At 38.4% G+C, this 21,282-nt stretch overlaps 1 long non-coding RNA gene across 2 annotated transcripts in view; it reads left to right on the forward strand.

Moving 5' to 3' along the window:
* Positions 1-21,282, forward strand: part of LOC148110079 (uncharacterized) — a 319,030-nt gene that overhangs the window by 197,531 nt on the left and 100,217 nt on the right. Inside the window, exon 3 of one of the 2 annotated variants that reach the window (XR_015724327.1) lies at positions 7,816-8,384. The exons of the other annotated variant lie outside the window; for it this stretch is intronic. This is a non-coding gene — a long non-coding RNA (uncharacterized LOC148110079). Of the gene's footprint in view, positions 1-7,815; positions 8,385-21,282 lie in introns of those variants that run through there. 2 annotated transcript variants of the gene reach the window in all.

A 21,282-nucleotide genomic window follows, 5' to 3' on the forward strand; every position in this document is an offset into this window, starting at 1 on the left:
ATGTGATCTGCAAGTATTTTCTCCCATCCTGAGATTGCTCTTTTCTTTCTCTTAATGGTGTTATTTGCAAAGCAAAAATTTTTAAGTTTTTTAGAAGTGTGTTGCTTAATTTCCAAATGTTAAGCAATTTTCCATATATCTAGCTGATGGTGATTTTATTTTCATTCCATTGTGACCAGAAAAAATACTTTATGATTTCTGTTCCCCTGTATCAGTTCTGTACCATAAGAGAGACTTCTTCAGTGCTCTACCAAATTTTCTGTGAATTCTAGATGCGGTTGTTGGAGAAAAAGCTGGTAACGGGATATGAACTTGACCTAATTTTGCTTTTCCAAGGGATATACTATCTCACCAGTGTACAGTCAATTTCCACTAATTTGCCAATCACCTAGCTGAACACTTTTTACTGGTCTGGCTGTTTCATTACCCAGCAAGCCAGTAATCATGTCTTATCACAGCCTGCAGGCTCTTGACCCGTATTTTGGACTAGTCAAATACTCCCTAGGTCTTCAGAACTATGATGGAGGTCAAGAAAACTTGAGAACTTGCTGTTTGTGTGACTTTTATACTCTTTTTTTTTTTTTTAAGATTTTATTTATTTATTCGACAGAGATAGAGACAGCCAGCGAGAGAGGGAACACAAGCAGGGGGAGTGGGAGAGGAAGAAGCAGGCTCACAGTGGAGGAGCCTGATGTGGGGCTCAATCCCATAACGCCAGGACCACGCCCTGAGCCAAAGGCAGACACTTAACCGCTGTGCCACCCAGGCGCCCCGACTTTTATACTCTTTACACATCATTCAGAGTTTGCAGCTTTTCTCTGTTTGCTAGTGTTGTTTAAAATACAGTATTTTTTCTCATTCTCCTATCACTTTGTATTATTTCCGAAAGAAGTAATGGAAGATTCAGAACTAAGTTGTCTCTGTATTTCTCTAAGCTTGACTTTTCAGTGGAATTTTTAAAAAACTAAACAACCTTTTTTTAATGTAGGACATATTTTTCTATAATCTCTTAAAAAGTTTTCAGTTCACTTGCATTCACATTACATTGTCATTTCTTTTCCTTATGCTTGTTCTGTTTTTCTGTATTGGCCTCACAAGAGCTTAGTCTGTTTGATTACACTTCTTGGGGAGCAATAGCATCAATGAAGTCGATAAGTCTCTTGTTAATAAATGAATATTTATTAAAATATTTTGCATTACAAGTTAACTATGATGCAGTAAATTCAGGTAAATACTTAGAATCAATTCTCGAGGATGTATTTATAAAGTGTGGTGTGTCTCAAATACCAGTTTCTTTGTCTTCCTGAACCTGAAAATGTGGTTGGGAAAAGATGTTTTAAAAGATCATAGTAATGTAAAATACAAAATCTCTTTGTATATTTCTTTCTCATAAATCGAAGTATCTCCTAATTTCATTTTTTTTTAAAGATTTTATTTATTTATTTGACAGAGATAGAGACAGCCAGCAAGAGAGGGAACACAAGCATGGGGAGTGGGAGAGGAAGAAGCAGGCTCATAGCGGAGGAGCCTGATGTGGGGCTCGATCCCATAATGTCGGGATCACGCCCTGAGCCGAAGGCAGACGCTTAACCGCTGTGCCACCCAGGCACCCCCCTAATTTCTAAACCAAGGTGGAAGCCCTCTTGCTAAATTAAAGTAGAATCTTAAAAGATTATTTATTTATTTGTTTGTTTGTTTATTTGAGAGAGAGCACAAGCAGGTGGAGAAGCAGAAGGAGAGGGGGAAGCAGGCTCCTTGCTGACCAGGGAGCCCGACGCAGGGCTCGATCCCAGGACCCTGAGATCACGACCTGAGCAAAAGACAGATGGTTAACAGACTGAGCCTCCCTGGTGCCCTAAAATACAATCTTATTTGTTGAAATTTCTTCCTTGTTTTAAGTTACTTTGAAGATTTTTTTTTACTATTTAAAATCCCTAGATCATTTTTCATTTTCTCCATTTTTATATTTGTTGGGAGAGAAATCAAATGCGTCACTATGTCATTATCTTTTTAGTTTCCATTAGTACCTCACTCTAGCACAATTGAAATGTTCTTTGCTATTATGCTTTACAATGTAGTATTTTAATTTAAAATTTCCTTATTCTGAAGAAAAGCTGGTTACAATTTTTAGGCATGACATCAATTTGTCCTATCAGTTACTGATAAAGGAGTATTGAAGTCTCCAAGTATAATAGTAGATTCATCTATGTCTCCTTGCAGCTTTATTGGTCTCGCCTACTTATTTTGATACTTTGTTGTTAGGTGCGTACACATTAACGATTATTATCACAGATTGGAGGATTACCCGTTTCAATCTTTAGGTGGTATCCCCTTTATCCCTGAGAATTGTCATTGCTCTGAAGTCTGCTTTGTAGGAAATTAATATAGCTACTTCAGCTTTTTTTGATTAGTGCTAGCATGATATTGTCTTTCTCCATCACCTGAGTTTTAATGTATCTTTGTCTTTGTATTTAAGTAGGGTTTCTTGAAGAAAAACAGTCTAACGTTTTTGTCACGTAAAAGTCTAGTTTCGATAATGACTCTGGTTTTTTTTTTTTTTTATCTTTTAGTATGCACTATAACTAGGTAAGCTGGACATAATGTACCAGGTAAAAGAAACTAAGATAAATAGGTCATTTGTGTGAGGTTTACAGTTATCTGGTTATAAGTTAGTCTCTGTTTACTATTGGTTACAGTTCTAAGTGTCAGAGGCTAAAATTTTCTCCGGTGTCCTTGTTTGTGTCTTCCCTGCTGTCACAATTTCTCTAGAGACTTCTCAAATAAGGTCTGAGATGTATGGTTCTTTCAGTTGTAACCCCCTATTATTACACAGCAGCCCTACTGATGTGGTGGTAATGTTGGAGGGAAGGAAGAGAAAACATTCTATTGTCCTATTATTATGGACTGAATGTTTGTGTTCCCAATATTTATATGTACCCAATATTATATGTACCTAATCCCCAACATGATGTAATTAAGAGGTGAGGGCTTTGGGATGTGATTAGGTCATGAGGGTAGAGTCCTTAAGAATATTAGTGCTCTTATAAAAGGGACGCCGGAGAACGTTCTCACCCCTTCAGCCATGTGAGAACACAGGAAACGGCCATCTGTGAACCAGGATGTGGGCCCTCACTAGACAGCAAGCCTGCCGTCACCTTTATTTTGGACTTCTTAGCCTCTAGAACTATGAGAAATAAATTTCTATTGTTTATAAGCTATTCAGTCTATGGTATTCTTGTTAGAGCAGCCTGAACTATGACATTCTATGGTCCTATGATCAGGGTCAGTTTTTAAGTGAGTCGGTGACCCAGATTTGACTTTCCCATGTGTTTTCTGACACCTCCCCACTTCCATAGGTGAGACAGGAACCCAGAGGTGAATAACGTTCTATATTTGTTAACCTTCTACACGCAAAACTAGAAAGGGCTAACACAGGGCCTTCCCCTTCCCCTTGGATGAGTGAGGCTCCAGTAAAACCCCAGTCACTTAGGCTGTAATAAAAACAGTTTCTCTTAAGTACAGGCCTTGGTAGGAAGAACAGAATGCTTTGGGAATAGTTCAGAAGGCTTCTTTTTTCCTCCCTCTGCCAAAATCACTGGGGATTTTTTTTTTTTTTTTCTTGATGATCAATGTGAGAAAATGGTGGGGCTCCTGAAGTGATAAATGATATCAAACAGTGTTGGTGGAGTGTGTGTCCCTAAGGCTGGGGTCCTGTCCTGGGGTTTAATTCCCAAGCTTGTCCACCCTGAACCTCCAGCACCTGCTAATTATAGTTGAGGTTTCCCTACCCTGGTGTTGGTTCCCACAGCCATTTGTGCTCCCGGGTTCCCACTCCAGTGACTTACTCTCTCCATCTGGTGCTTGTTTCTCCAATTCTAGGGGTAGCAGTTTGCTCTGTGACCTCCCTTCTCTGATTTATCTAAGAGAAGTTGTTGATTTTCAGTTGGTTCAGGTTGTTTTCTTGTCATGAGTACCGACATGACAGCTTTTTAGATCTTTACATGCTGGATCAGATAACAGAATTCTATTTCTTGTCACTTTAATGTTTTATGACTTTCCCAAGCATTATGAATTTTAACTCAGGTTTAAATAGCAGGTGATAGGTTTGACAAACTTTGGTTGATATATTGAAGTTTCTCATTCCCTTTTATTCCATGACTATAGGGAGATGATTTTTCAGAATGTCTGGGGATGTCTCCGACTTGATTCCCATGTCTTTTTGTCGTGTGCCATCAGGAATATTCAAGTTCACATGAAAAAGATTTAATTTCTGATTCCAGGGATTTGAGTCTTTGAGAAAAAAATTGTATGAGTTTCAAACAATCTATTCCTTGTTTTTTGTTGTGGTGGTGGGTTTTTTTAAAAATGCGGTATCAACTGGTTGCTGACCTTTTGTTTTACCAAGTTTAAGAGGGAAAGGGGAGTCATTCTCCTAAGTCACTAGTGAATTATCCATGCCCCATGGTCTCGGGTAATGGGATTTGAAGAGCCAGTTTCCCCCAACACCATTTAGTACACTGTCCCAGGGGCTGGAGAACAACAGCAAGTAAAATGAGCTCAGAATATGTAAATAAATGTAATGGCAGCATTAAATAGGAGTTGATACTGAATCATACAAAATAGTTATAAAAGATAAAAGAATAGTCATTTGGGGGCAAAAATAAATATAAGAACAACAGAAAATGAAAGTGAAAAAGAAACAGAAACAATGAGAGAGAATGCCCATGTTCACTACATATACAGAAGGATAAGCTGTCAACTCGTCAGTTTCTTCCTGCAAGGAAACTGTTTCACTCAATCTAACATAACCAAGCTAAAGATAAATGGTGTACTACAGAAAGAAAATACGAAGATAAATTTTCAGAGTTCACATCAACTATATTAACGTCACTTCTTGGCAGAGTCACCTCTGTCACCACTTCTCCCACTGTTATGTGTAGTCCCTTTTTGTGGCATTTATTTCTGCCTTTCTTTGGCTAACTTTGTCTGGAACAAAGATGGCTATGCAATGAGAATTTCAAAGCTCGGTATATACTTCATATTTACAATAGTATCCGAGTGCATACATTCTCGAGCTGTCTCCTACAGCATTAAAAGCATTATGCTTTTAAAGGAATGTAGATTGAGTTTTACTTTTTAAAAAAGTGGTAGAAACAATGCTATATGTTCAGGACGCCATTTTCATTTTTCTTGAAACACAGGAAGACTGTATTTACCGGCCTTCCTTGTGCTGAGATCAGGGCTGTTTGATCATGTTCTGGACAGTCTAGTCCACAGACATCATGCCGGACACCTGTATATGCAACTCCAGCCCTGTGAAACCCCACTTGCTACCATCTTCTCTCTCCCTCTCCCTTCCTCCCTCCCATTCTTGTGGTTGGAATCAAAGGTCCCCAGGATGACAGAGCGACACTTGCTGAAGAGGGGATGCCAAGGAGAGCCACTAGCCCACATTGGACTATGGTGTGAGTGAAAAGTAAACGTAATTGTACTAAGCCACTAAGAGTTTGGGACTGTTTTTTAGAGCAGCTCGTGAGCATTACTCTGTCTAAAACAGAACTATCCACTCTTTAAGTTCAGAAAGCTGAAAACTACAGGTTGTGTTTTATCTCCAAAGCAGTATTCCACCAATTTAAAATCATGGAGAACGGGAAAGTGCCTGTGGCCATTCTAATCCACACTCCCTAGCAAACTGCCTACACTCGGTGGGGTGAATATCGTAGTGCTGTTGTAACACCAGAGAAAATGGAGGCTCACGAGATTCTCAGTTACTTAGCAAGCCAGGAAATAGATGAGCCAGGACAAGGGCTAATTTGTCTGTGCTTTATCTTTGGTTTCTGCAGAGTATTTCTTCACATTGTGTCCTTAGAATCCATTTTCTGTGTTCAGAGAGCCAAAATTAGCAGGCAGGCTCAAGTTCCATTATTTCTTATGCAAGCAGCACTGAACCCTCGATCACACAAGTACACATCAATCACATATCCCTGTTGCCAAATACACCCGCACATCAGAGGGAGAGGACTTTGAGGCCGAAAGTGGTTTGTTTGGTTTTTTTTTTTTCTCACTAGTTTTTAATGATAGAACATTAATAGTTCTCACAAAACAGCTTGCTATCAGTATCTCCTTTTGTCCTCTTTGACAATTCTAAAGCTTATTTTCAGATGCAGTTCTGAAATGACCGCAAATCTTGAAGATAACATCTCCCTGTGTTATTTAGTAGGATTGGTGGCTCTGTAGGCACACGCGGTGTTCACGACATAGTCTATCAGCGTCATTGGAACCATTGTGGTTAAGCTTATCAGCAGCGGTTCTTCAGGCTGCTAAACTCCAAGGCTTATCACTCACCCCCACCCCCCACCCCTTGGCTGACTTGAAAAGCATGGTCCCTTTAGGAGATGACTTTTACTTAGCAATTTTTTTTTTTTTTTGCTTCAAGTTTTTATTTAAATTCTAGTTAGTTAGCATACAGTGCAATATTGGTTTTGGGAGTAGAGTTCAGTGATTCATCACTTATGTACAACACCCAGGGCTCATCACAACAAATGCCCAAGTGCCCTCCTTAACCCCCATCACCTATTTAACCCATCCCCCACCCACCTGCCTCCATCAGCCCTCAGTTTGTTCTCTTTGCTTAAGAGTCTCTCATAGTTTGCTTCCCTCTGTATTATTATTTTCTTTTTCTTTCTGTTCCCCATGTTCATCCGTTTTGTTTCTTAAATTTCATATATGAGTGAAATCACATGGTATTTGTTTTTCTCTGACTTATTTCGCTTGCATAATATACTCTAGCTCTATCCATATTGTTGCATTTGGCAAAATTTCATTCTTTTTGAGGCTGAGTAATATTCCATTTTATATGTATTATTTTGGGGCTGTTTCCATAATTTGGCTATTCATAATGCTGCTGTAAACGTTGGGGTTCATGTATCCTTTTGAATTAGTATTTCTGTATCTTTTGGGTAAATACCTAGTAGTGAAATTGCTGGATTGTAGGGTGGTTCTATTTTTAACTTTTTGAGGAAGCTCCATACTGTTTTCCAGAGTGGCTGCACCAGTTTGCATTTCCACCAACAAGAAAACAATTATTTTTAACCGAAGTGTCCTTAATCTTAAGACAAAAGTCATTACTGACCACCCAGGTTTAAACATGATCACCCTCTACTTGGGCGGGGGGGGGGGGGGGGGACAAGTGATGCTTATTTAATTGGTTTTAAAATCATAACTGTCTGAAAACATTAACAGCCAAATAGTATTTAATACATAATTATGAAAATGAACCCAAGGATCTGTGACTATTCAATAACTTCTGCTTATTATTTTTCCTCATGTTTATAGTAGACTGTACATTTTGCATACAGTTTAACTGTTGCTTTCTCATTGAGTGTTTTTTTGGAAATAACATGTTTGGGAAAGCTGAAAACTAAACCAGATAGTGCAGTGTGAAGTTTGTTTAAGCTATAAAAAGAAAGTTTTACTCAGCATTTCATTAAAATTAAATTCCTATCACACCAGTTTTTTTTTTCCTGAGCACTTTTGTCATGAAAATGAATTGTTGAACTCACTACCCTAAAGAACTTTGATTCAAATATGATCTTCACAAGAATCAAACAGTAAAAGCATTTCATTCTAATATTCTTAAAACACTGCTTTTTCACTTAAGGATAAAAAAGAATATGCACCGAGAAAGATACAGGATTATTTAAAAAAATATTTTTGGGCGGGATATAGGAATTGTTTTTAAAAGACAGAAGTCATAAATTTCATATAGCTAAAATATGTGACAAGTTATTCTTATTTCAATGATTTTTATTTCAGTCTGTCTGGCCAAAGAATACATTTGATGTGTGGGAGAATCACAACTGCTGGCTCTTCTTCGTTTTGAGACCTTGCTTGCGGAGTGTTGTTGCTGTTTTTAATTCATCACTGTTGCACAGTCTTGAACTTCATTGCTTTTATTTGGCCTTGAAAAAGTTACCTTTAGGTCCTTTAGCTTCTTTATTTCATTTTTGTTTTTTCTCAGTCTGTCGATTATGGTTTATTGGGGTTAATGTTTTAAGATCAGCTGCATTTTCATTTGCTGAGATATCACCCTTGTAGAAATCCTATTAGCTTTCTAAATATGAATATTCAAATAAGAGAGAATGGAACTACCATGAACTTAGAGAAATATATCAGCTTCCTTTCCTGGGCTATTGCTGCTCCTCTCCTTGTATTAAACCACAGCTCTCCTGCCTAATAACACTTTTGGTATCTTTTGTAAATTAGAAAACCTTTCCCAGAAACAACATTATGTTGATAGTGTTGACCTCATTCCTAAATTCTTGTGTCAATTTCGAACAGCTTGCTGGACCCGGATGCCTGCGGTAATGTGGTCTCAAATACAGTACGTTAAAAACCAGTTTTAAATAAATTTTAAAAATGATAAAACCAGTCTTTGTTTTCTTCCCCCTCTGTGCACACCAGCTATTGAATTTCATTTAAGAACCTTTCTATTCATTCTGTCTGCAGGCATCATTTTGGATTCTTTCATATCCTTCACTATTCATATTCAATCTCTTCAAAATCTTTGCAATTTTTTCCTCCTATTCAACCTCCATGAGGTTGCCTCTGCTTAGCTCCTTATCATTTGTCACTGGAACTATAAATCTCTCTGCTTCATGTCTGCCACACTCCTAATCTATTCTTCACAGCGCCACAAGAGTGGGATTTATTGCACATCAAAATGTTATCATATTGTTTCACTGCTTAAAATCCCGTAGTGTTCGCCTGTCGTCACTCGCCAAAACATACCTCTTCCAACATACCAGATCTATAATCCCAGGACTGATGTCTTCCTCCTCTCACACTTTTTTGCATGTTCTTTCCACTACTGGGAATGACTTTCCCCCTTGTCCAGCTGGCAGCAGTTATCACGTCTTCAACTTTCAGCTCAGGTTCCTTCTCTGGTAGTTAACCTCCCTTTCCTCTGTATTCTGGGATTAGGTGTACAAAACAGAGAGTAGTAAGGTCCACGAGAGCAAAGGTAATACCACTAACAGTCCTTTTCAACCTTAATCATTTCTTTTGCCTTTATAATTACACGGGAATAGTACTAAAATTTGAGTAATGTGAAATAATAGTACACAGCCTGATAGATATTAAAATGGCTGTGCGTGGTGGCCCCTGGGTGTCACCGTTAGTTAAGCTTCCAACTGTTGGTTTTGGCTCAGGTCATGATATCAGGATTCTGAGAAGGGGCCCTGCCTCCAGCTCCGCGCTCAGTGTGGAGTCAACTTGAGATTCTTACCCCTTCCCCCTCTGCTCCTCCCCTGCTGGCGCATGCTTGCTCTCACTCTCAAATAAATAAATAAATAAAATCCTTTAATTAATTAAATGGGTGTGTGGGTAGAAGTCACTCATTTGTAAATGAACTAAGAATGTGTAACTTCAGGCAGTCTACAAGTTTACTCAATTTTCATTTGTTCCCTGAAACACTGGCATTGATTCCTTCATTGTTAAGAGAATTAAGATTATATTACTTTGACAAATCAATCAAATAATTATGTATGGGACACAAAAGACAAGAAATTTTAAATTGCCTGGATTGAAAATGATGAATAAGATATACTTATTTTTATAGTAATACACTGAAATATGTCCTTCTCTAGCATACATCAATCCACATGTCTCATTATTATTTCCCTCTTAAACCTGAGAATTAGAAATATTAAAAATTATGATTGGACATTATTCCCAACTTTCCCTTCATGACTTCTGAAGTTGGGGTCAGTGATCCATCTGTCTTTTTCAGAATTTCCTGAGGTATTTGACAATTAAAAGTGAAGGTACCCGAGTCTTATCCTCTTCCTATTAAATGAGTCTCTAGGGGCGGCATACTTTGACTCTAACCACTGACCTACATGATTCCAGAGTTCTCTAGAGTTACAAAGTCATGAATCTAGTCCATTTGTTTAGTGTATGTCTCTTGGTCTTTTCTTGAAGACTTCCAGTAGCATGGAACTCTGAATTTCTGGAAGTAGCCATTTCGATTTTTTTAATGATAGTGTAAATTACATACAGTAAAATTCACATATTTTTAGTGTTCACTTTATTAATTTTTGGCAGTCATATACGGTCGTGTAACCATCACCCATGGATACAGAACATTTCCATCATCCCAGAAAGATTACTCCTAGCACTTTCCATGCAGTCTTTCTTCCAGAAACAGCCCCTTTATTTCCTCCATAAAGGAAGTGGTGTTTCCAACACCTCAGGTCAATCTTACCTGTTAGAGAACTTCATATAGTTGGAAATTGAAAGTAAGTGTTCTCATATGTCCAGCTTCTGTTGCTCAGTTTAATATCTCTTGTAAGATTCAGTCATAGTATTGAATGTATCCATAGTCCACTCACTTTTAGTTCTGGATAACATTCTATTGTATGAAAATACTAAATTTCGTTTTCATCACTTATTGATGGACATTTAGATTGTTCCCATTTTTCAGTTTATGATGAATAAGCCTGTTAGAACATTTTTATATAAGCCTTTGTGTAGATATGTTTTCATTTATTTGGGAAAATTACTTAGGATTGGAATTGCTAGATCATGTGCGTTTGGTTTTTATAAGAAACTGCAATCATTTCTTTTTTTTTTCTTTCAATTTTTAAAAAATTTTTATTTATTTGAGAGAGAAAGCATGGTGGGGAGGGGCAGAGGGAGAGGGCAAAGCTGACTCCCCTTCAAAGCGGTTGTATCATTTTGTGTTGCCACCAAAAATGTATGATGGTCCTAGCTGCTACTATCCAATATTTGGTGTTACTGAGCTTTTCTTTGATTTTAAAACTTTGATTTTATCATGATTGTAAAAATATCTAGTATCTTTCCATAAACTTACTGGTTTTTTCCAATATCTGTGTGTGCATAATATCAATTTATGTCTTTTTTCCCCATTTTATTTTATTTTTCTTAAAGATTTTATTATTTATTTATTTATTTATTTATTTATTTATTTATTTTTTTAACAGAGAGAAGGAGAGACAGCAAGAGAGAGAACACAAGCAGGGGGAGTGAGAGAGGAGAAAGCAGACTCCCCACTGAGCAGGGAGCCCCATGTGGGGCCCGATCCCAGAACGCCGGGATCATGCCCTGAGCCGAAGGCAGACACTTAAGGACTAAGTCACCCAGGCGCCCCTTTTTCCCCATTTTAAAGTAGGCTCTTGGTCTTTTCATTTTTTGATTTCTAAGTCCAGTTGTGTTATATTAAAAAATCTCAATACTCAATTTTGAGAGACTTGAATGTAGTTCATCAATACAAATGTCATTTTGATACATTTTTAAAATGATTTTGGGGGCACCTGGCTGGCTCAGTTGGTTAAGTATCTGACTTTGGCTCAGGTCATGATCTCAGGGTCCTGGGATCAAGACCTGATATGGCCTCCCTGCTCAGCTTGATGTCTGCTTCTCCTTCTCCCTCTGTTCCTCTCCCTGCTCATGCTCTCTCTCTCTCTCTCTCGCTCAAATAAATAAATAAAAATTTTTAAAAATCCTAATCAAAAAGCATTTGTACTGTATTGCCTGAATTTGATTAATTTGGGTTCTCTATTTACACAATAGCCTTGAGAGATTAAAACCAAGTTATCTTTATTGTTTTGTAAAGAGAGGAGGACACTTTGAGAGACACTTAGTTCTTAGTTATGGTAGAATTCTGATAGCGTTTATGAAGCTCACATTTTCTGTTCTGATGTCTTAGAGCCCAGGTCCCTTTGTTACAAAATCGCTAACACAGGGAGTTTTGGTAATAGTTCTTTGCTGCCTGAAAGAACCGACTGAGAGTGTGAACATCCAGTTGGTTAATTTGGGGCATCTGTTCTAGATCATCGTGTTCTTCACCTTTTCGATGTATAATTCCCAGGACAGATCTTCCTGATACATATTCACTTACTGTTGAACTTGCCACAATGGACCAATGTGTACTTAACCTTGGCCCCTGACATTGAATTTACGGCTCTTAATGATCTTCCACAAACATGATTCAGTATGCATTTCTGGAAGGTCTTGTTTGTACACGGTACTCTGGGAAGCATTAATTTCCCGGATGCTGTCGGTGCGCGGTGCGGCGCCCAGCAGTGTACTCTGTACAGCGGGTCACTTAGTGTGCGTGTGGATGTTTCTCAACTGGGGCTCATTGACTGCTGGTTCTAAAAGGACAGCAGCCTGGGTGCCCTGAAATCCTTCAGTACAATTTTATAGGAATGTTGGCTAGAAAAAGTCATTATTCTAAATACTTTTCAATATATCGCTGGGCTCACTGAAAAGAAAGAAAAGTGACCAGGTGTCAAAAACTAGAAGGAGCTGATAATCATAGCAGCCAATTAAAAAATGACACTGAATTTGCTGCCACCGGGTGGTCATTGGTGTAGTGGTGGGTGGTCTTGGTTGCCGGGGTCTTAGCAAGGAGGGAAACTGACATAGAGATAGGAGAGGAGGCCAGGCACTGGTGGAATGTAAGAAGCAAGAACAGAAATCCGGCATGAAGTCTGTATTGGTACAGAGTGGGCCAGGAAAATTTTATTCCACTAGTAATAGGAATAATGAAACTTGATTCTCCCTCAATGCAGACACAGGAGACCTAAAACAAAACAAAAAATAAAAAACTAAATGAAGCAAAAAAATCACTAAATGCAAGGAAGTACTAGATATTAAACACATGAAATCATAAAATCAACTATAAACAATAAGAAATACTATAAATATATAATAGTATTTAAGACCATTATTAAGCATTAAGAGCATTGAAGACAGTTGTTGATTTGAGAATAATTTACATTTGGCTTTCTGGCATATATCTAGAGTGGTGGGTCGTCATTTCCATACCTACTTAAGAGGTCAGTTGTCTTGCTGGTGTTGGAATAGCTTCAAAGAATAGTCCTAATGCCTAGTACGCTGACTCATGCAGTGTCATGGCTAAAAGGTGCAGGGCCAGAAGTAGCAGAGGGACACAAAAGCATTCTGTGGCACATGTCCCAAAGATACATGGACCAAGAGAGAGAAATAATGTTTGAAATGTATGAAGCCAGAAATGAGGATGTGTAATTCTTCCAATGATTAGCTGTATCCACTTGTAAACAGAAAATTCAGGTTCCACTAAGCTAGCCAACAGACATTCTCCCTTACCAGGAATATATTGTTACATAGTGTATAAATATATCAGACTTTCCCCCTCTTTATTGTTGAGAACCAGGTGAAATAGAATTTATTACTGTTCTATGGTTTATAGAACACAGATCAGCAACAGTACTACAAGTACATATACCTACACCCAGAGCAGCATGCTTCGTGCATCCCTGCGTGTGGATTGCATATTAGTACATTGCATTCCTTTCATTCTGATGAAGTCGGAAATCTCCTGATGGAATGATATCTGAAAGTACCACCAAAAAAGGACTCTTTGCTCTGTGAAAAGTGTTTCCGGGGCAAAGCTACTATGCATGTTTATCAATAAGTTAAAGTATGTAGGGTAAGAGGAGTCTGATTACAAAACTATTAGCTCAAAATAGTGGAGCAGCAATTTTAAAATACATTTAACCTGCTTTTGGGTGATAATTTCTGGTTAATTTTGTATGTCAGTGATGATTTAATTAGGGAAGGGGAAACACTATGTGTATTGTGGAATAGGGGATTTATGATAGGGATTAGAATTTGCTTAATTGTTGGGAGATGCTGGTGAAAAAAGTGTTCAAAATGAATATTAAAAGATCAGAAAAATGAGGGGCGCCTGGGTGGCACAGCAGTTAAGCGTCTGCCTTCGGCTCAGGGCGTGATCCCGGCGTTATGGGATCGAGCCCCACATCAGGCTTTTCCACTATGAGCCTGCTCCTTCCTCTCCCACTCCCCCCTGCTTGTGTTCCCTCTCTCGCTGGCTGTCTCTATCTCTGTCGAATAAATAAATAAAATCTTTAAAAAAAAATCAGAAAAATGTTACCTACCAGTGTTGGCACAGGTGAACAATCTGAAAATAAGGCACACGTTGCTGGTGGAGTGGGATTTTAAGGATGCTGTTTAGACGCTGATGAAAGGCTTTTAGTTCTTTGTGACTACCACTGCTCTAAGTACCCAGTGAAGTATCAGGTGGTGGGTTTGGGGTTGGTCAACAGGACTGGGTTTAAGGAGAGCTGGGCTCGGAGTCCAGAAGAGTAACGACAAACTAGAACCTGCCTGCACCTCTCTATCTGTCATTCACTGACTCTGAGCAATGATAATAATGATAATAATGACCTACATTTATTTCATTTATTCCTCCCAAATTTTGCCTACCTTCCCTCATGGCCATGTCAAATGCTGAACCAGACAGAGAAGGAGATTCTGAAAAACATAGCTCTCCCTGTAACCAACTTGATATTAAAAGGATCCCCAGGGGCGCCTGGGTGGTGCAGTCGTTAAGCATCTGCCTTTGGCTCAGGGCGTGATCCTGGTGTTCTGGGATCGAGCCCCACATCAGGCTCCTCTGCTGGGAGCCTGCTTCTTCCTCTCACATTCCCCCTGCTGTGTACCCTCTCTCACTGGCTGTCTCTCTGTCAAATAAATAAATAAAAATAAAATCTTAACAAAAAAAAAAAAAAAAGAATTGGGACTAAAACCCAAGGCGTTTAAAAAAAAATTGAAAAAAAAAAAAAAAGGATCCCCAAACTGTACATGATCTTCCAGGATTTTTGGTCGTAACAGAATTTACATATTGAATAAAATTTACATGTTAAAGTAAAAGCCAAAAAAGGAAGCAAAGCCAAAAATCAGGTGGTAGGAATCATGAGGGTAGGACAAGGAAACTGCCAAGGAAATTTAGATAATAAAAATGACAACAGAATCAAGATTTTTAAAAATCAGAATCCTCAAAAATAGCACACACATGAGAGGAAGGAAAATAAAAGAAATAATTTAGAACTCCACAATTTTTACACACAAGAGAGGGTGCCAAAATGGTTTGCAGCAGCTTTATTCCAATGAATTCTTTAATTTCTCTTAGTTCTGAATACTTCCATAATGAATTGTTAGGAGGAGAAATGATTTTATTGAATACTGTTTAATGAAAGACAATTTAGCTTTCATAGTATAACACATATAAATGACCCTCTGGAGAAGACATGAAGGTAAAAACAGGTTAGTGCATATTGTTGATTGAAAGTATATTTAAGACTAGTTACTGAGCAAGAAAAATGTAAGGGTCCTAAGATCTTGTATCTTCTGTATGAAAGAAAGTGATAGAGATATCCACAAAATTTACAACAATCTTAGCATCAAATGACATGACCAATTATATGTCGTAAAAATGAAAGAAACTACTCTAAATTTCAATAATTAAAAAAAAATGTTTAACTCCCCCAGGAAAAGATTCAGTTATTTTAAATGTTTTTCTATGATATTTAAAAATTGTTGTCAGATGAAAAGCTGATCAAATAGTAAACAGCCAAAAGTAGAAGAATAAAAACATTAGGCAGGCAGCTAAGTTATAAAACATATGTATACTTTGCTATCTCGTGATGTTTATGGCATTTGCTAACTTTTAAAAGCTGCCAGTTTGCTATGATTTGCTTTTTTAAGCCCAGTAAGTATTAACTTTCTTGACTAATTTTATATTGTAATTGTTCTAGTCTTTTTTCTTAGATGAGTGCCTGTGGGACAACAAATAGTACATGAAGGAAATAAAATTAGAGATATGTTTTAAATCTGTTACATATATGTGGAGAGATCGAGTTTGACAGGCTTTCAGTCTCCTCCTCTTCCCCTCCTCCTCCTCCTCCTCCCCTCCTCCTCCTCTTCCTCTTCCCCTCCTCCTCCTCCTCCTCCTCCTCCTCCTCTTCCTCTTCCCCTCCTCCTCCTCCTCCTCCTCCTCTTCCTCTTCCCCTCCTCCTCCCCTCCTCCTCCTCCCCTCCTCCTCCCCTCCTCCTCCTCCCCTCCTCCTCCTCCCCTCCTCCTCCTCTTCCTCCCCTCCTCCTCCTCCTCCTCCTTCTTTTTAATCTAAGCAATTCCTCTTCTCTTTGCTTCTTGCCGAGTGACCTGGTGGCTATCCCCAACTCACAAATGTACATAGTATTTGCATGCGGTTACCTTTTCTTTCCAAGATAGATTCCAGAAACATGGAGATCTCTTTTCCTCAGGTCTGAGTTGTGTTCATCATAAGAATAGATATGTAGAGATACTGGTTGTTGTCTTCTAGGTCTGAGTGCCAGATATTGAATAACGTGGTGTCCATAAGTTCTTTCATGAATTTGTTATATAGAACCCTTAAGAGCACAGGTCAATGTTCCCCCTTATTGAAGCCTGAATTAGTTCTCCAGTGCTGCCCTAACAAAGTACTTAAACTAGGTGGCTTAAACAGTAGAAATGTACTGCCTCACAATTCTGGAGGTGAGGAGTGGGAGAGCAAGATGTCGGCAGAGTTGCTTCCCCCTGAAAGTTGTGAGAGAGAATCGTTCCATGCATCTCACCTTACTTCCTGTGGTTTGCTTGACAAATTTTGTCCTTTCTGGTTTGTAGAAACATTATCCGGATCTCTGCCTTCATCCTCATATGGTGTTCTCCCCATGTGCATGCCTGTGTCCAAATTTCCCCCTTTTTATAAGACTATTAATCATAGTCCATTAAGGGCCCATCCTACTCCAGTATGAACTCATTTTAATTAAATACATCTGCATTGATTCTATTTCTGAGGAAGGTCACATTCTGTGGAACTGAGGGCTAAGACTTCAGTATATTGAGGGTGGGGCACAATTTAACAATAACAAAGTATGAGTATTACTTATGTAGCAGCAGACAGCAAAGAAAAAAGAAAAACAATTGGACAAAATGACCTTTCACACATGAAAGCTGGGAGGTGGGAGAGCTTCTTTCCTGAGGGCTAAGGTCCTGTAGTGCTTAGGCGAGTCAATGCAAGCTTAGGAACTACAGAAAACGGACGCTTTACTGAGTCAATTTTGGTGGGAGGGTGTTATAAACCTATGGATTTGATTTAGATAATTGAAGAAATGAGACTTTGCTTGTACTCTAAATATCACAAAATGAAACATGCTGAAAATAGTAGCTTTGCATATGAATATAAAGGAGCCATGAAAGTTTAATATAGTGTATAAGTCATGGTTCATCCAGAGAAGTGAAATAACATGGGAGTGGATAAGGCATTATGTAAGTCCCTGGGTGGTAGTTTGGGCAGAAACATTACAGGCATGGAAAGCATATCTGTACCTGGAGTAAATATTCCAATAAGAGCAAATCGCAGTTCCTTCCGTGATGGAAATGATCCAATGTAATCAACCTGCACTCAGCTATTGACTTTGAGAAATGGTGCCAGATCAGGGATGGTACCTACTGCTAGCATTCTGGGCACTCAGCAATGGCTATCATCAGGTGAGCCTTGATGAGTGCAAGTCTTTGTTGCTGAGTCCATGCCTGACTTCCATCCCGTGCACATGGCCACTTTGTTCCTGAGCCTACTGGACATTGAGATAGGCTGGGAGAGCGTGTTACTCGAATCCACAAAACATGTCATTCTATCCACTTGATTATTTAGATCTTTCTCTGCCTATATCAACCTTTGGTAAACATTTACATGGGACAGAAATATCTTCATATACTGTGTGTATTCAGGGAGGCCTACCCACACGCTTCCTCCACAGATCTCCCTGCCATCAGTTTTCCAACTGTGTTCTTTCAGATTCCCTAACCATCAAGCCAAATCATTGGCAAAAATCCATAAATCAACATAGGTTCATACCTCTGGCCATCTCTCCTTTTAAACACAGTGAAAACCTCATGCACCACCTGAAGTTCTGCTGACTAGAAGGATCTCCCTTGACCACTGGCTTTCTGGACCGCGCCAGGGTGGTGCTGTCCTGCTTCAGATGTTCACTTTTGTACAGTGTCTCCATTTCATGCAGAGCTTCTGTAAGCCAGACCTGAGTTTTTCTTCCTCAGTCAACCTATTGGAGGGAGTGTTCCATGAGTCCATAGGTGTGGCCTGAGAAAGAGAAGGTAATAGAGCAAGGTCATGGGCATATAGGCCACTTCTTCGTGCAAATTACTTATACCTCAGTGAAATTATAGAAACTTTCAGGTCATTAATGTGGAGTTCAAGCCAGGAATTTGAAGTCCTGAGCTCATTGTTTTCTTTCCCTGATTTCTCCAACACTCACGCAAAGCACGCAACAAATACCAGTATACTCTTTATTTTGGTCCAAATATTCTAAAATAGAAAATATTTATCCAGAGCCTCATCTGTTATAGGTATATGTAAATTGTGCCCTTCTTTACCACTAGAAAAAAGGTCATTTTTTCTTTAAATCATACCAGATGGGAGCACCAATTCCAGAAAACCCACAGCCAATTCAGAGAAATCGTCTTTAAGATTCTCTTTCTCTAGAACCACTTCCAGTACTAAATTCTGTATCAGTCAAGGCTCATCCAGGCAAGAAGATTCGGTAGGAGGACTAGGCGACAGAGATGTAGATGAATATTAATATAAATAGATATAAATACAGGTATCAGTATAAAGGATTGATTAAAAGGAGTTAATGCAGTTGTGGGGATTGATAAGCTAAACAAGTCTGAAGTCGGTAAGTCAGGGGTCGGAAACAAGATTATAACTCATCCAGAGCCCCAAGCACACTCCGAGCCTTGTTATCCAGTGGAGGGAGTATCTCCCTTTGGGAAAGGCCTAAGCTAATGTTGAAGGGTCTCCAGCTGATTAACTAAGGCCCACCCAGGATAAGAGCCCTTTTAAAAAAGTTAAACTGATTGGAGGCTTAAATCAAAACTTCAAAAATCCGGGGCGCCTGGGTGGCACAGCGGTTAAGCGTCTGCCTTCGGCTCAGGGCGTGATCCCGGCGTGATGGGATCGAGCCCCACATCAGGCTCTTCTGCTATGAGCCTGCTTCTTCCTCTCCCACTCCCCCTGCTTGTGTTCCCTCTCTCGCTGGCTGTCTCTATCTCTGTCAAATAAATAAATAAAATCTTAAAAAAAAAAAAAAAAAAAAAAAAAAAACTTCAAAAATCCCTTCACAGAAGCCCCTAGATTAGTGTTTGGTGGAATAACTGAGAGAAGGTGTGTATGTGTAACACAGTGGTCTTGCCTCTCTTACATTTCCCAGCTCTATTGTGGGACTGTCCTCTGTGGCCCACTCCAGCTGGAAACCTAGTGAAAGGGAATTCTGAGACTTTGTTCACTCTAAGTTGACACGTCAAAAGCCATCACATATCACATAATAGGGTTATATTATTCTTGACTAGAAAGATTATGATTTTTCTTTGTGCTTATCTCTAGTATCCTGTTTTTGAAATATACACATAAATACAAATTTCAAAAACTGGAAACTAGTTTTGAAATCAGTGTTATTAAAATGTAATGGGAAATCCCACAACACAAAACACACACAAATGACCAAGAGACACTTAAAGCAAATGTTCATTCTTACTATTCTTACAGAATTACAAAAGTACAAATAAAACTATAAACGCTGTTTTCACTTATAAAGAAAGTAAAGCATCTATTGTTGTAATTAATGAGGAAATAGTCACTTGCTCCTTTTATCATAGACCCTTGGAAAGAGTATGTACTGTATAATATTTCTGGAAATGTGTGTATGAGTCAACACTCAAGGAAAATGAGGTATTGTTCCTCTTTTAAGCGAAATCAGAAATGAATTTTTGGTATTACCTGAACAGAAACAATTGAATTATCCATCAAATTATAGTAAATAGTTACCTTTGAAAATGTTAGGTTATTATCCATACTTAAAATGTCAGAAAATGGTATTACTATGCTCCCTTTATTATTACACTTTCCTTAGGTGATATGTAGGAAAGAGTCCTACCATTAGCATAGGCTCAAAACAAGTCACAGAAGTATCTTTTTAAAAATAGTAATATAAGTGAATTTTTCACTTCCTATTTTTGAGCTGTCTGGAAACAGATTTCTTTCATAGGAATTTAAAAACATTCTGATGTGAAACACAGAAAAAAAAAAGCACTTAATACCCGAGAGATATGTATTAGATCAATAAAAATTAATACCTTCCAGAATATGTGAACATGAATCCTGACTACAATATTAAAAGTATTTAAATTAGGTACTCTTAAGATGAAGGCAATATTATCTTGGGGAAATTTGATTAAAAAAACAGAGGAAATAGAAAGTACTTTCTGTTACTTATCAAGTACCAAAACTTTCTATTACTTATTGTTATATCAGCATCCCAAAATTTAATAGCTCACAACACTTTATAATTTCTCATGCTTCTTTGTATGGATAAAGATCAACTGAGTGGTTCTTGCTTGAGGTCTCTCATGTAGTTTCAGTAAGATATTTTTTAGGCCTCAGTCTTCTGAAGGTTCACATGGGATGGGTGTACAAAATGGCGCATTCAGAAGGTAGGCAGTTGATGCTAGCTTTCAGCTGGGCACTCACCTATGGCTGTCGACTGAAGTGCCTACACACGATGTTTTCATGTGACTAAGACTTTTCATATCAAGGTCAAGGTTTAATAGAGTGCTCTAAAAGGGAATGTTTTAAAAAATCCAGGCATTACTTTCATGTAAATATATTATTCATCCAAATCACTAAGAGCCCACATTGAAGGAGAAGGAATTAGTTATCACATCTTGATTAGGGGATATCATGGTCACAATTCAGAAGGATGTGGGGATGAGAGGTATTGTTTTGGTTATTTTCGTAAAATACTATCCTCTGCACACCTTTATTTCCCCCTCAAAATCAATTAATCACAATCAGCTTTGTGCGACATATTTTACGTATCATTTACATCCATTTTTGAGTTCACTCGATACTAATCTAGGGCTATATAATATTGTCCCATTTAATTAGTAGCAGACATTGGGGCCCCTACATTAGGAGCTAAGTGTGTATTTCTAGTTCTAAGCTTTTTAGAAACTCTTTGATTTTTGTTCTTCATTCCGTTCACTTTCTAACTGATTATTACAAAGAGGTGTGGGTGTCATTAGAATAATCCACTTGCTTACTAAATGAGGCCTTATTTCACTGACACTCTGATTTACCAGAATCATTGATAATGGATCCCAAATTGAGTGACAAGAATTTACATCAGGTGTTTAATCTATATTTTAAGTGGAATTTTACAAATCTCAACAGTTGAGAGCTTTGTTTTGGCAAATACTTCTTTAACAAATACGTCCTGTAACTGTGTTGTTGTCCTTCCTGAGATGTCATTATGACTTAATTGCCCTGTGCTAGGGGACATGGAGAATGCCTGAGGGTGAGCAGAGGCAGAATTGCATGGT

This window comes from Ursus americanus, chromosome 5 (genome assembly GCF_024610735.1).
Source record: "Ursus americanus isolate L20-20 chromosome 5, mUrsAme1.1.p, whole genome shotgun sequence".
Classification (NCBI taxonomy): Eukaryota; Metazoa; Chordata; class Mammalia; order Carnivora; family Ursidae; genus Ursus; species Ursus americanus.